The 14,764-nt window shown below is 41.2% G+C and overlaps 1 long non-coding RNA gene across 1 annotated transcript; it reads right to left on the minus strand.

The window, feature by feature from the left end:
- Nucleotides 1-8,303: 8,303 nt before the first annotated feature.
- LOC121909109 lies at nucleotides 8,304-13,699 on the minus strand. Its single transcript, XR_006099367.1, has 3 exons — nucleotides 13,624-13,699; nucleotides 8,753-8,846; nucleotides 8,304-8,415 (listed from the first exon to the last, which is right to left on the minus strand). It is a non-coding gene; the product is annotated as an uncharacterized LOC121909109 (long non-coding RNA).
- Between the last annotated feature and the right edge of the window lie 1,065 nt (nucleotides 13,700-14,764).

The following is a 14,764-nucleotide window of genomic DNA, read 5'->3' on the forward strand; positions in this document are numbered from 1 at the left end:
TTTTTAATTAAAAGCGTTGACAGAATGTGGTAACATTACATCTGTGTGCTTTTTGGATACAGGATAGTGTACAGATATCATGCCAGCTATTTGGTGTCTGAACATCTTGATGACTGTCTGTTGTAGAAATTTGGCAAAGTCTTAACTCTTAGCCATTTGCATCTTTCTTTCGCTCCTGCCTTCAGGCCAAATTCATGAACACATACATATTTCTAAAATGATTCAAGATCGTTTGTCTCGTTTGATCAATGTTAATATATAAATTATGTTTCGCACATATCAACCAAAAAGGTTTTTATCATTTATCTGGTAAAACGACCAACGGGTTGATCTCACACTGGTTGATCTGATGTAAGTCTGAGTACTCTATTATCATGTGAAGAGGTGAAAAAAGTGAGGTGGCACTCTCTTTCCCCAATCAGCAACACTAAGCACACATTTCAGGGTACCATGGAAACACACGACACCTTGTTCATGTCCGGTTTGTCAAAGAGGTCCTTTATTTTAGTGAGTGCACTGGGTATTTAGAAATCCTAGCACACACACACACACACACACACACACATACACACACACACAAGCATGTATTGCACACGCTCATTCCACCCACACATCACTGTGATCAAATTGTCACAGGGGCCCGATGACATAGACAATGTGACAGTATGTGATTTATTGTGTCAGAAAAGAAAGAAAAAGAGGGTAATTGAGGGGTAAGTGGATGAAACAAAGTTTGCAGGTGTCAGCGTAACTTTGCCTGCCATCACAAGACTATGATGAATTTATTCATGGGTGGGTGATGCTGCCAAGTCAAGGACAAACACCATATAATTACCCCATAAATTTAGGAAGTGATTAATTCGAAATCCAAGCTATTTAATTAAAATATGCAAATAGACAGTCATTGCCATAACATATGACACACATAGAAGAGTAAAAAAAGTTTGAAGGAAGTTTAGTCACTGCTTAACATTAACTTCCCAAAAAAGAGCCACGGACCACACACATACACACACACACACTACATCTGTCTCCATTGCACATTTGCACCATTGCGCATCACTAATTTACTGAGCACATTTGGGTCCAACAGTGGTGACTCAAGCAAGCTGACTCCTTCAAAGCAGAAGAAGAGTTGGAGAGCCATTACAGATATAATTGGATTTCATTTCAACCATGTGAGAGGAAAAAAGACTTGTCACCACCCTGGAGAAAATGGAGCCAAAATACAATCATTGTATTTACTGCACTGCATAGAGGGGGTTTGTTTGTGTATGTGTAGGGTTGTGTTTCACACTGTGCGCCTCCGCTTGTGTGAGTGTGTTTTTCAGTGTGTCGTGTGGGTGTGTATTGCACATCTCGATGCATAAAATCCCAAGACACTTACACAAGTGTCAAATGAATCCAGCGAGAGAGAACTGGGTTTCCCTGATGCTCTTTAAAGCGAGGCATCAGAGAAGGACAAACTGAAGACAGTAAATGGAGGACAGTAGGGAAACAGAGCTTCAGCCTTTCCACTTTCGGAAATATGCTTCCCACATTGTGTGTCGTGTCTGTCATCTCTGCACAGCAAAAATGTCCATCTTCACAAGACCTTTAGTCTATTGAGCCCCAAAACTCATGAAGACAGGAGCATGGTGGCTGTGAACGTCCATGTTAGCTAGCTAACATTAGCAATAGCTTGCTGGCTAAAAGGTTTTGCTACTGTTACAAGAGTTTGTACAGTACTGCTACAGCAGTACACAGCATATGGATTATTCCATTATTTGGACTAGCTGGTGTAGTTTTATGATGAAGGTTAGCATCATCTAAGTAGCTGAAAAGGCCGGTGTTTAGTGTGTTAAGCTGCGTTAGCTAAGTTCTTTCCTGTTAAAGGACCAGTGTGTAAGATTTAGTGGCATCTAGTGGTGAAGTTGGAGATTGCAACCAACTGAATACCCCTCCCCTCAACTCCTCCCTTCCAAGCGTGTAGGAGTTGCTGCAAAACTTGGGAAAAACTCCAAAGGTCCTCTCTAGAGCCAGTGTTTGATTTGTCCATTCTGGGCTACTGTACAAACATGGCGGTGCAACATAGTGAGAGAGGACCCATTCCCTATGTAGATATAAAGGACTCATTCTATGGTAACAAAAACACAAGGATTCTTATTTTCAAGTGATTATATACTAATTAAATCATACTGATAAATATTATATTCCATTTCTGCCAATAGATCCCCTTAAATCGTACACACTGGTCCTTTAAGCCAGCTACCCACACAGGTGGTCAGAAAAATGGGAAATGCTGCATGGGGAAAATAAAAGATTAAATGTGTGACAAGACCCTAACCCCCAAAAAAATAGGCTGAATAAAATAAGCTAGTGAAAGATAAATAGATCAATTAATTTTTTCAGCTGAGTGGTTGTAAAGGAAATAAATAAAAAAGCCTTTTGCTTTTTTTTAAGATTGCAGGTTAAAGTTTTATATTTCTTTTTATACTGCATTTTAATTATTTAATCACCAATATTAACTGATGTATTTGGTTATAATTTTGACTTTCTCTCATAACGTTTTACTACATTTTGTTTCAGGGCTCTATAGCTCTGAGTTGTAAAATCCTTTTCCAAAAGCAAGCAGAGGAAAAATAAAATGTCAGCAGAATGAGGAGTATTTCACTTGTTTTCAATGCAAATCAACCTGGTTCTAGAATATTTGTGACTATCTCGAGATGAATGCAGTTGTCTGCCATATTTTAAAACATTAATATTTTTGCTTCGTAAACAAGTCAAATTTTCTCCCTCTTTTTTTTTTTTTTTTTTTTTTTTTAAAGGAAAACAAGATGTTAAGACTCAAGCCTCGCTAAATGACTAGCTGAGTTGGAGTGAGGGAGGAGGGGGTCGAGGAGCATTTGATTTCCCATCAAGAGCATCCTTCAGACCTCCCCTTCACAGCCCTGACAGGCACACCTACATACACATCTTCGCATCATCACACTCTCATGTACATGCAGACAGATGGGTGCAGCTGCTGCACACCTCTCTGTGTCTAACTGACATATATATTTAACCACCCACACGTACTTTACATGACACACACGCACGCAAGATGCAAAACTGTGGCACGCTGACACATAGGCAGGCTTTCTGCTCACAGTTCCACATGTGCAGGGCTGCCCCGAGATATTCACAAGAGATTTCAGAGTGAAACTGGTGCAGGGCCCAGATTGGAGGCTTTGATCATCATGCAGGAGTCAGTTCACCAAGATAATAATAATAATTATACTAATAATAATTTTAATTATATAGCACTTTTCAAAAACAAGTTACACAGTGCTTTAGAAAGACAAAAAATCAAGAGAAATTACCGATAAATAATAAATAAAAGTAGAATTGATACAGTAATAATGAGATGTTGACTATGGGTTATTTAAAAGCTGCTTTGGACACATACAAACACACACACACACAACACTTCAGAGGCGGCTGCACTGACATCTGGAGTCTGGGTATCCCTCTCCTCCCACCGAATCCCCATCTCCATCCTAAATGTGCCAACCTATTGTTTAGAGAGTTTTCATCTGGCAGAATATGAAGCTTGACAATACACAGAAATGATAATAAGGCTCCTCTTCTGATATTTTGAGGCTCTGACCCAGTTTTGATTTGTTCCACAGGGGGCGTTACTGCGATACACTGCTTCATAACAGAACTCTTAATCCTAATAAACAATGAATCTGCTATATAATTACACCAGAAACTTTCCCAGCGCAAACAAGTAAGTGCAGGGAGCTGATGTGGTGTTTTATTATGGATATCTGGATTTCATTTAAGCCCGGACAGCCAGGTGTGATATTTGCAACCTACTTGCAGTTGGAAACATAAGGACTGGAGAAGTTTGAGGAATCAGCCAGATCTGAGAGAGATGCTACATGTGTGTGAGTGTGTGTTTGAAGGAGAGGGAGAGAAACAAGATCTGAGGGAAGCTGTGAGTGACAGAAGGAGAGACAAAGGTAGAAGAGAGACGACAATGAGAGTAAAATGAAAAATAGATACAGAAAGAGCCAGATGGAGGTTTGAATATTCTGCTAACTGCCATCCCTCTCCATGTACTGTAGCGTGACACCAGGCTGTCGCTATAACCCACCCGATGAAGAATAAGGCAGATGCGTAATGGTGTAGGAGAAGAACTCAAATGTCAGACGGTAACGGCAGCATGTTATATTAATCACAGTCAGGGGGCCTCCTTAAGACTCCAACATCCTTGGGGAGGAGTGTCATAAAAAATAATGCAGTAAAGAGAACTGTGTAGCAATGCAGCATGAAAAATGCCCTCCATCTGCAGTGACTCAGCCCGTGAATCCAAGGTAAAGAGGAATATGTTTGCCCTCTCTCTTTCTCCTCTCATCTCTGCACTATCTCACTGTCTGTCTCTCCGTCTTGCTCTCTTGCTCAAACGCTTCAGTTCATAGACTCATCTACACACACACACACACACACACACACACACTATGAAAAAAGGAGGAAAGACAGAGAGGGAGCCACTTGCTTTAGCACATTATCAAGGCCTGCTTGCATTCCTCAGGTCCTGTGTATATACTGTTTCAGTCTTTATCCTCAAATAGACATATGAATTCATACATGCTTGCTCAAACAATCGCCACTGTCTTTCCTTTTTCTAAATCAAACAGCAGATGCAGGCATTTCCTTCCCTCCCCTCCGGTTGGCTAATCTGTTAATTCTACATTCCCTGGGTGAGACGCACAATAAGGACGATGGGCTTCAACGTTAAAACCCCCGGCTATCGGATCTACATGGTGAGACCGTCTATTGTTACAGGGCTTTCTAATGTAAATAGGCTGTGTAAACAACAATCACTACATGCTACTGTCCTAGATAGATACTACAGTGCTGTGCATCACCATTAAGCACAAAGACATATTTATGCACGACTGAGTACACTCACATTCATATTTAGCAGTAGAGCGTAGTGAGGCCGAGGGAAGCACATGCATAAACAAGCATGTAGTCTCAGTTAGATGAATAAGAAGTTTACAACGAGGAGTACGGCCACTGTTTGTCATCAGGAAAGTCCTCCTCTGATGCGGCAACTCTTGTCCCGAACACTTCTTGAGGGGGTGTAGGAGTTTGAATCTTGTTACTTATGAAACAACTCATATTTGTTGAGAGGTAAATGGGAGCATTATCACTTCTTCCTCTTTGCCAAGGCGGTGTATGCATGTTTATTCCCAGAATTTATTGCCTTTTGCATGGCTGCACCCCTCGCCGCGATAAGTTTGCCGATTTTTGTTTTTCTAGCTGATGCACCTGTAATTCGAGCAGCGTCTCCTTGTTTGCCAAGCTTATGTTGCGATGAAAATCCCTGTGTAAAAGTAGGGATTTTCAGACCTCTTTTAAAGATGATGAATGTGGTTTTGAATCTTATGTTTATTTCCCGGTTGAAAACACGATTCATATATTATCCAGGTGTCTGCATCACTTCAGGTGTGTCTTTGAATTCTCTGTTTCCAGCCCCTTCTGTTGTTTCTGTATCACCTGAGTAACCTCAGCAGCGAGAGATGAACACAGTTTGGTTTATGGATTTCTGGACTACGCTGTCTTTACCACTCTGCTGTAACTGGCCTCTCCATGTGATCACTCGTAATGGACGACAAGAGTCAGGTTATCCTCCACGTTACCGGTGATAGACTTTTATTTCAGTATGAAGACCATTAGCACATAATTTACAATCATATTTTTGTTTTACTGACATAACCACTACATAACGTGAGTTCTCCAGTACTCTAGCTAACATGTTGAGCCTTTTTCACAACAGACATTTTGACTTGTCTTATGCCACCTTCACATCATAGCATCATAATGTTCAGACAATAATTACAAGCAGAGGAGTTGGAAAAATGCCATTCTTTGCTTTGTAATTAGAATCAGAGATTTAGAAAATATCTTACGGCTATGACATACCCACTTGGTAGCGGTGGGGGTAACCCCACTGGAATAATGTATGAACACTCCCACGTCAGAATAACAGGACGTCTTTCTATTATTCACATCCTGCCAACATTGCATGAATATGAAAAAAACCCTTTTCAGTGCTCTCAAAACCAAACATGACTGGGTTACTGAAAAACCAGATCATATCAGAGTACATTTTAAATACTCTCATTAACTGCCTTGTGACTATATTTCCAGGTGAAACAGGTCCACTCCACATTAACTTGGCTTACTTGGATAGTTTATACTGTATATGCACACACAGTGTTTGCACAGGCAATGCTGTGGTAGACTACAGCAAATATTTCCCTCCCACTGACATATTGACACCCTTCCTGACATTAAAATAAATCTACAGTCATGCACTTCTCTCACACATAAAAACAGAGAGAGAGAGAGAGAGAGAGAGCATGACAGTTTCTGCTGTGGCCTCACTCATCCGTGGCCTGCTCCGATGCAGATGTGCGCTCTACCTCGTTAACCTCGACCAATGGGAGCTGCCCGCGCGCAGCTGTGCAGCCGACATGCCGCTCTGCCTCACCAGACTGCGGCGCTGGCACGAGGAACCCACTGGCACCAAGTCAACTCATACTCACACGCTTGGACACATGTACATACACATACAGTACACGCTAGTGTGCACACTCACACACACACACACGCACACTGCTGTCTCTGCACACAAGTGCTCAGACCTGACTGTGTTTCTAAACAGGATCCACCTCTGCTCAGAGCATCACAGTGTGCTGGCACGTATTACATGCAGTCACCTTGTTCAAGGCCAGAAATAAATAGGTAATTTATCGACAGGGACGGGTTTTCTGAGTATATTCAATTACACTTTGTGAAGGGCTTGTACGAATTTATATCTATTCCTATAATGTTCACAGCGGTTCTGCATCCTGCAGAGATGGCATGACTACCACCACCCGATTTACAGTAACCATAGCAACTACTTGGGACTACTAGGGTTTTGAGGGGAGGAAGGTCAAGGGTTGAGCACTGTTCAGTGGAGAAATCAAATCTGCTCTTTGCCAAGACAGCAGCTCTAAAGATTGATGTCCAGCAGGAGAGGAATCTGTGGAGCGAGTTGCTTTGGGGGTTTGGGCTGCTCTGACCCGAGCTAAAATCTGCTGTCCATGCCCACTGTGATTGAGCTCCTATCTGACTGATCCAGAGACTGCGCTCAGGGCGCCGGTTCCTGTCTGCTGAATCAAGATGTTTTTATCTGCCTGTGTGAATGTCCTGATACATCAGAGCATGTCTCATCTGAAATGTTGGATTTATTCCAGGGTACTTTCGGTCAATCAGTTTGTAGTCTGGTGATTTGTCTCTTTTTGCCTTTTTCTCTTTTACATCAGAAGCGAGCCCACAGGTGGTCGCTTACTTTCCTGTAGCCATGGCAACTGCCCACGGAAAGCTAAGAGTGTTTGCTAGAGAAGAAGAAGAAAAAAAAAGAAAAAGCCCTTCACTTACCTTTACAGGGGCAGCTCCTTGAATGAGCGTGGGTGGTTTCTCCTTTGCTACGTGTGTTCGGGCTCTGACAGACTGGGCAAAATGGACACTGTACAGGGGCCCTCAGTCAGCCCAGGTGGGCCACATTTCCCCCTCAAGGCCAGTCCACAGATGGGCTGAGCCAAGAGGGGGTGAGTTGTGGGGGTGGAGGGAACTGGGCACAGTCCTGGCACGGAGGAGCTGAGCCATCTGCCTGTCAGGACTGCTCCATTTCAGACCTCTGCTCTGGCTCTCCGGTGTTCCCACCACAGATGGACAGCCTTCAGAAAGGTGTTAGTCATGCCTGGGCTGCATCACAGTGACACTAAGAGGGCCGTACAGTCTGGCTATCATTAAAGCAAAGCTGTGGCAAAGGCTGGGCGAAGAAAGGAGGATGGAGAAAGAATACAGGGATAAATCTGTTGTACGAACAGGTTGAAAGGGGTTAAGATGCAGAGGGGGGATCTGTCAGTAACTGATATTTGCACACAACATTAAGTAAACACCATGTGGATACCAGATATTAAATGTTACAGCCCACAACCCCTCATTCTATAACCAGCGCACCCACACAGCACCACCACCTCTCTCTGTTCTCCCTTTTGTCCTCATTTTCTTGCTCTTACACCCCTGCCTTCCTGTGGCATTTTCCTTTTCACTTCTCTCTCTTGTGTAGTCCCACGTAAGTGTGTACGAATGCCATGTTTGAACACATACACACTCACATTTTCTCACCTAGGCTCCCACTCTGTCTGTCTTTGGCTGTCCTTGTAGCCCTCTATCCTCTATCGTCACCTTTCCTCTATCACATCATTTCTTTTTGACCTTTTCCTCTCTTCTCTCTTCTCCCCTCTCCACTCCTCTACAGTCTTCCTGTCAGTGGTTACCCCATCACTAATCCGTTGGGATGCAGTGCAGCATCTCTGCCAGGGTTTTCTGGAAGTGGATTTGTAAGAGAAACACCAGTAAGCCTCTCTCTCCCCCTGTCTTAATGGCAGATTAGAGCCTTGCTCTAGCATTAAGTCGACAAACACACAGAGCCGTCGTGGAGCCTCGCAGGCAGGTACAGGAGTAAGGTGGAGCACTGCACTGCTCAGGGAGAGACTCGACATCCATCAGGAAAGTGGGAGCAAGAAAAAGAGGTATAAAGGTGGGGGAGGGTGATCATCATAAACTAAACATAAGCTGCTTAATGTACCACCTGCTAATTCAATTTTTCACAGGAGAAAAAACAGGTATGGTGAAAAGGACACACGAACCCCCACATGTTTACCTTTTCATGTCGATGTAGTGATGTTCAAGGAGGTTGACCTTTTTCGAGAAATTGGGTTCGCTTGCTGCTCATATCTGCCGTGTATTTTTGTTCCCTGTACGACAAATATAGACAGTGATTGCAGTTATTCTCAAACAATGCAGACAGAACTTTCAAGAATCATCTAAAAACATCTAAAAAACAATGTTGCTATTTTGTAGTATGACACCACTATGATTTTTTTACATTTGAAAGTTTAAGAGGTAAATGACATGTACATAAATTGCTAAGAGATGACACCTTTTTATATACCTTGTATCATATCAACTTTGTGAAAAATACAAAACAGTATATGTAGAATTAATTCATAAATAATTAAATCAAATGATTGCCTATTTATGCTTTCACTGTGTACATTCGATGAGGCACAAGAATATACTGAAAACTACATATAGTAGATGTGTGAGAGTGGAGGAGGATTTTTTTTTTTTTTTACTTGCGCCTTGAACTGATCTTGATCTAGTTCTTTCTAAGAGCTGGCAGAGGTTTTAGAGTCAGTGACTGAGCAGTTCGAGTGGAGTGATCCTGAATGAAATACCTTGATCAAGATTGTCACAGTGTTAGAAGTGGACACTTAATGCCAGATTCAAAATGATGTTCAATGTCAAAGACCACCATTTTTAACCTGGCCTTGATTTTCCATTCAGTCATACTCTAGTATAGTGTAGTACTATGTATTCTAGTACTTAGACATTAGGTTATGGACTTTAAAATTGTTATGTCAAATTGTCGTTTGTGTACTCTGTGCTGCGGATTGCTTATAACATATAGATAATAATAATATACATATAGATAAGATATTCCAGTTGTATGGTACATAAAGAGATAATGCACAGCCTGTTTAAAGAAACAGCAACAGAAGCAACAAGATTAAAGTGACTGGCAGTTTTCTATATATTTCTTATTGTCAATAAATTTCATGTGCATGTATCCAAAGCCTGATATATCATATTCCATATTTTGTAGTTTGTTCAGAAACAGCTCTAAAGAGTAATAAGAGCAACCATGTTTTCAGTCTCCAGAGAGTAGTCCTTTGTACTGTACTGAAGTTCTTTGAGAAATTTTTAATGTATCAAAAAGTCAAAGGATGAAAGATGAAAAACTGGATGATATGGAATAGAGATGTGTGCCTTTTTTAAATCTAAAAAGTGTTGAGTTTTGTATTTGTTTATAAGATTTAGTCTAGATTGAGTGGCTTCATTAAGATGAGCTAGTGGCCAAACTGAACAGTGGTTTGTAGCTGTATTTACACACTTACCTTTATACAAAACATGTGATCAGTTTGTTTGTGATTATTGATCGTAATAGATAAATAGCAACCACATAGAAAGGTTTCCTCTTGATTGTTCCAAGGTCAAGAATTAGTCACAAAGGTGCAAAACAAAGTTTTTCTGTTTAATTCTCATTATGCTGTGTTCCTTTTCTATTTGATATTTATTTATCTCACCAGACTGCTTTATTAAAATACTAAGCAGCTATCATTATGCACTATAAAGTATGTTTGATATATTTATTTAAAGTGGACATTACTTTGTCTGAGCTGATTGTCCAAAAGACATCTGCTGAAAAGATGCTGTTCTGAGGTAGTTGCTTTGCTAGTTTTAGATTTTTGGGAGGGAGAGTATGCGGACAGACCTGCATGAATCTGCTGAAAAGTGACTGTTAAATAAAATATCATCACACTCGCAGCCCCGCCCCTCAAAAAAGAGCAACCTTGTGGATCAATACTTATAAAATGACAAAATGTATATAATGAAACCCTTCACAGACCACTGGGTTTTTCTGAACCCTTACACCAAGAGCCAGCTGTCAACACCTGGAGGCCTTCATCTGCTGATCCTGCAGATGATCAGACAGCTGCCTGCCTGCTCGCTCCTCTGGCTGCTGTATGACACAGTCGGAGGGACTAACCTAACCTCATGTGCCAGGTGAGGTGGGCTGACAGCATACAGGACAGGGGGCTCGTTACTGGGTCAGCGCTGTGAACCGGCACTGCAGCTCACATTCTGACCTACATTACACTTCACGTAGCCTGGATGAGCTGCTCTCCAGTATACAGTAGTCTCTAGACAGAGTTTAAAAAAATAACATCAGATGAGCTCCAGTACTGCTGCACTGAGAGTGTAGCAGGTAACCGATGAGGTATGTTTACTTCACTTGCTCATACCTAGTTCTGATTTTTGTTGTAAAAAAGTAAAATTCCCTGTGTTGTCACTTTCAAATTCTTTATTTTCTTTCCAAAACCAACAGTCTGACTTCTACAGCTTTACAAGACATTGAATATGTTCAATTAAAACCAAATTAATTCCAACTAATTCCAAGAATTTCCAAAGATTTAAATGGATTTTTATTGTTGATTCTAGGTTTCATTTTATTTAATTTACTACCTTGTTTTTGGTAAATAAGCATAGTTCATATGCGATTTTGCCCATATTAACTAACTTCATTTTTATTAACTTAACAAGTCAATCTTTTTACATCATACATATTGACCATGTGACCAATGATTTTCACCGATATAGAAAATGCACTTCCCTTTGTATAATTTTGTAAATATTTATTATTATGTTGGCAATGTTGACCAGAATGTAGCATCAGTGTCAGCAGTTGATAATTCAGAAGTATTTGATTTATGGACGGGATCAGATTCAGTATCATCCTCAGTTTTATAAACTTCTTCTTAAAAGTTAATATTACCGTTCACATCAGGATCCAAAAAGACATCAACCTGGCACTACTACAGAATGATTTGAGCAGCCTTCACAAGTTTAACCGCTGCCCTAAATGAGTGTGCAAGATATATTAAATTGCCGGTAATTGTAGCAACAATACTTCGTGCTTTGTGTCATGTTAGTAGTGATCACTCACAGGTGAAACAAACCTAACAATGAATTAAACTGAATACAAATCAGCTTCAAAAAAAGATGAAGATTTCCCACATTTTCCTCTTTGGTGTTATATATTAAGAAACCTCGGAGCAGTTTATCACTTATTTAAGCACTTTAAAAGAATGCACATGTAAAATAATGAAGGTAAAGTGTGTGTGTGTGTGTGTGTGCGTGCGTGCGCGCTGTATATACAAATGTGTGTGCATTTTTCCCACCAGTTGCACCCGTGTGTCTCCACTGGTGACTGACTCCTATTCCACATGAGTAGCTATGTGTTTTGATGTGTGGGTTCCCCTTGTCTGACTCCCGTGCATCCAGAGATCACATGTGAACACACACATACAGTACTTCACACTGACGCACACTCACATACATGCAGACACAATGCAGACCTTTACATGGTTCGTGAACAGCCTATTAGAGGGACAAAAGCACAAGTTTCCCTTTTGATTTGAAGGAAATCAGTGGACTTGCACAAAAGCAACCCAATTTAGACATTTTTAACAAAGCTCGCCTTCTTCCTCCCTCTCCTCTCTGCGTCCCTCTCTGTCTCTGTTGCACATACATTCACACATTTGCATGCTCTTTGAGGAAGTAGCGGTTCCAAGAGCCCAAGCTGTGAGAAAAGGGGATTGTGGAGGCTAGCGACTGAAGGGACAGAATTAGTGGGAGACAGACAGAGAGAGTGGGAGAGGTGCGTGCGGGTGGGAAAGGTCCCCTGAAGAAGCTTAAGTCCGTCCTGTTTTAAAAGGCTTTGATCTCACTCTGAAGCCGCTCACCCAAGAGTTAACACTGTTGCTTTATTAAGGACCTACTCTCCTCTCCTCTGCTCTCAGCTCTGTCAACACTTTTTTTTTTTTTTTTTAGTTCGGAGCTCAAATTAGCAATTCAAATGGAGGCTATTTGGATATGCTCGCCCAGCTTCCTCCCCTCGGCTTTCCAGGCAGTTTGACAATATTTTTGTTAAGCCCCATTTCCCCCTAACGCAACTGTAGCAACAGGGGAGAGAGAGGAGATATGGAGATAGAGGGGGAGGTCTGGGGTCGCAGGGAGAGAGAGCATATGCGGCTAGTGTTAGTGTGGGTGTGGAAGGTCAAATAGGAGACAGAGTGGCCCTTGCCATTTGGCATGTTCTCTCCGCTAAGCTAATATGAGGGATAATGACGGTTATTGGAATAATATGGTTCTGTTTAGAGCTAAAAGGTTTAAATTCATTCAGGGATTATTAAACAGCGCCACCCGGTAGATGATGAGCCTGGCTGACCTGAGGGACACAATGTCCTGTTGAACCATCAAAATGTTTTGAGTTGTATTGAGTTATTTTTTAAAATGCTAACATCCTCCATCATCATTAATCTAATCATACCCATACTTCAAAAATGGCCTTAACATTAAATGTACCATTGTACCATACCATTCTGGCCACTGGAGCCATATCATCCAAATTTGGGCAACACCTACAAACAGCCTTATAATTACCATAATAGAACAATATCCACCAAAGTATTTGTCAGTGTGCACAAGCGCAGGCTCATTTTAGTTTTTTACAGATATTTGTCAGAACTTGGGACATCCAGCTTGAAACCAGGACAATCTCGGACAAACCAAGATGTCTGGTCACCGTCCCTCAGCTCTACGGAGAGTTTTAGCATCTTTCTGCTTATTGTTTTGATTTTGCAGCCTGCATCTTTACTGTTTGGTTCACTCTCACCATCTAATCAGTGTTGTTTCCTGTTGCAGCAGCTCTGTTCCACCAAAAAAAGCTCTAAAATGCCACTGTATGCTCCCTACCCAGCACCAAATAGCAGGCAGACAAAGTTACCAAAGTTAGCAACTAGCTGGTAAATACGATTAAGTATATTAGCAGATAAAGAGCCGCATATTTTCTTCAGGAGTTGGTGGAGACCAAAACAGAGCTAAAAGGAGAGTAAAAATTGAACTTACATTCATAAGGTGAACAGAAAAATGTCTCCTAATGAACGCTAATTTTGCACGTGTCTGCTGGATGTGTAGATAGAAAACTGTTTGCTAACACATTCCCAAAACAACTTGATGAGGTGATAATATGTTCAGGATTGTGCTTCCATCTAGTTCCACTGCCCCCAAGTGGCCAAACATTTTTTTTTATCAGTGCAACTCAAAAATCACCACCAAGAGTCTCATTAGAAAAAAATAAAATTAACCTGTGAGGCCTAACATGTCATGGAAAAATATGCTTTGTATTTCTACTGACAAGTGAAGACCTGAATGGGCTCTTACGCATTCAGAGATTGTATTATTACTATTTATTCATTGATATATTGGTGATAAGTGGTTAAGGATTCAAGGTCATAGCCACCTAGGGCTGATAATACATTTGCTCAGGTGCTTTCTAACTTGATGAAGTAAAACTACACTCTAGTCATACACTCCAAGATTATTTAAAGTACCTTCAAGCAGAGTCAAACACAAGCACACACACAACGAAGGCTACTCATTTGATGGCATGCACTCGCATAATCACAAAAAAAAGCCTGTAGCCTTTGTACAGACACACACTGAGGTGACATACTGTACAAACACAATTAAGCTTACACACATACACAACTCCTCCTCCTTCTCTCACGCATCTTCTAGAGGACATGAGGGTGAAATTAAACATTATTTTTTCTCAACCTCTCCGTGTGAGATATAAGGAAATCTGGCAACAACAGCTAATGAGACAAGTGATATATTTCCCTCATGTGTGGGGCCTCTATCCCCAGCTCAGCCACAGAAGCCAAAAAATGTGGCTCGGTTGGCACAGCCCGTCCAATTTTACTTCATCAGATTGTATGTTTGTGCAATATTATCCAAAACAAATAGAGGCAGGCGAGGGAAAGTGACAGTTAAATGCTAATTCAATATGTCTCTGTCCTGTCAATCAGGTCCAACTGATTAGTGGTGCTTGTTCATCTAAATGTATTGTATCACCTCCTTGCCAAAATATAATGTGATCCTTTCATGCGTGGTAGGCCCGGGCTGTGGCGCAGTGCTAAGTCAGCGCTCTAGTTAATAAGTCCTTTTCATTAAACAAGCGTTCATTAAACATTCATTCATTCACTCA

The sequence above is a fragment of the Thunnus maccoyii genome, chromosome 12 (assembly GCF_910596095.1).
Source record: "Thunnus maccoyii chromosome 12, fThuMac1.1, whole genome shotgun sequence".
NCBI lineage: Eukaryota > Metazoa > Chordata > Actinopteri > Scombriformes > Scombridae > Thunnus > Thunnus maccoyii.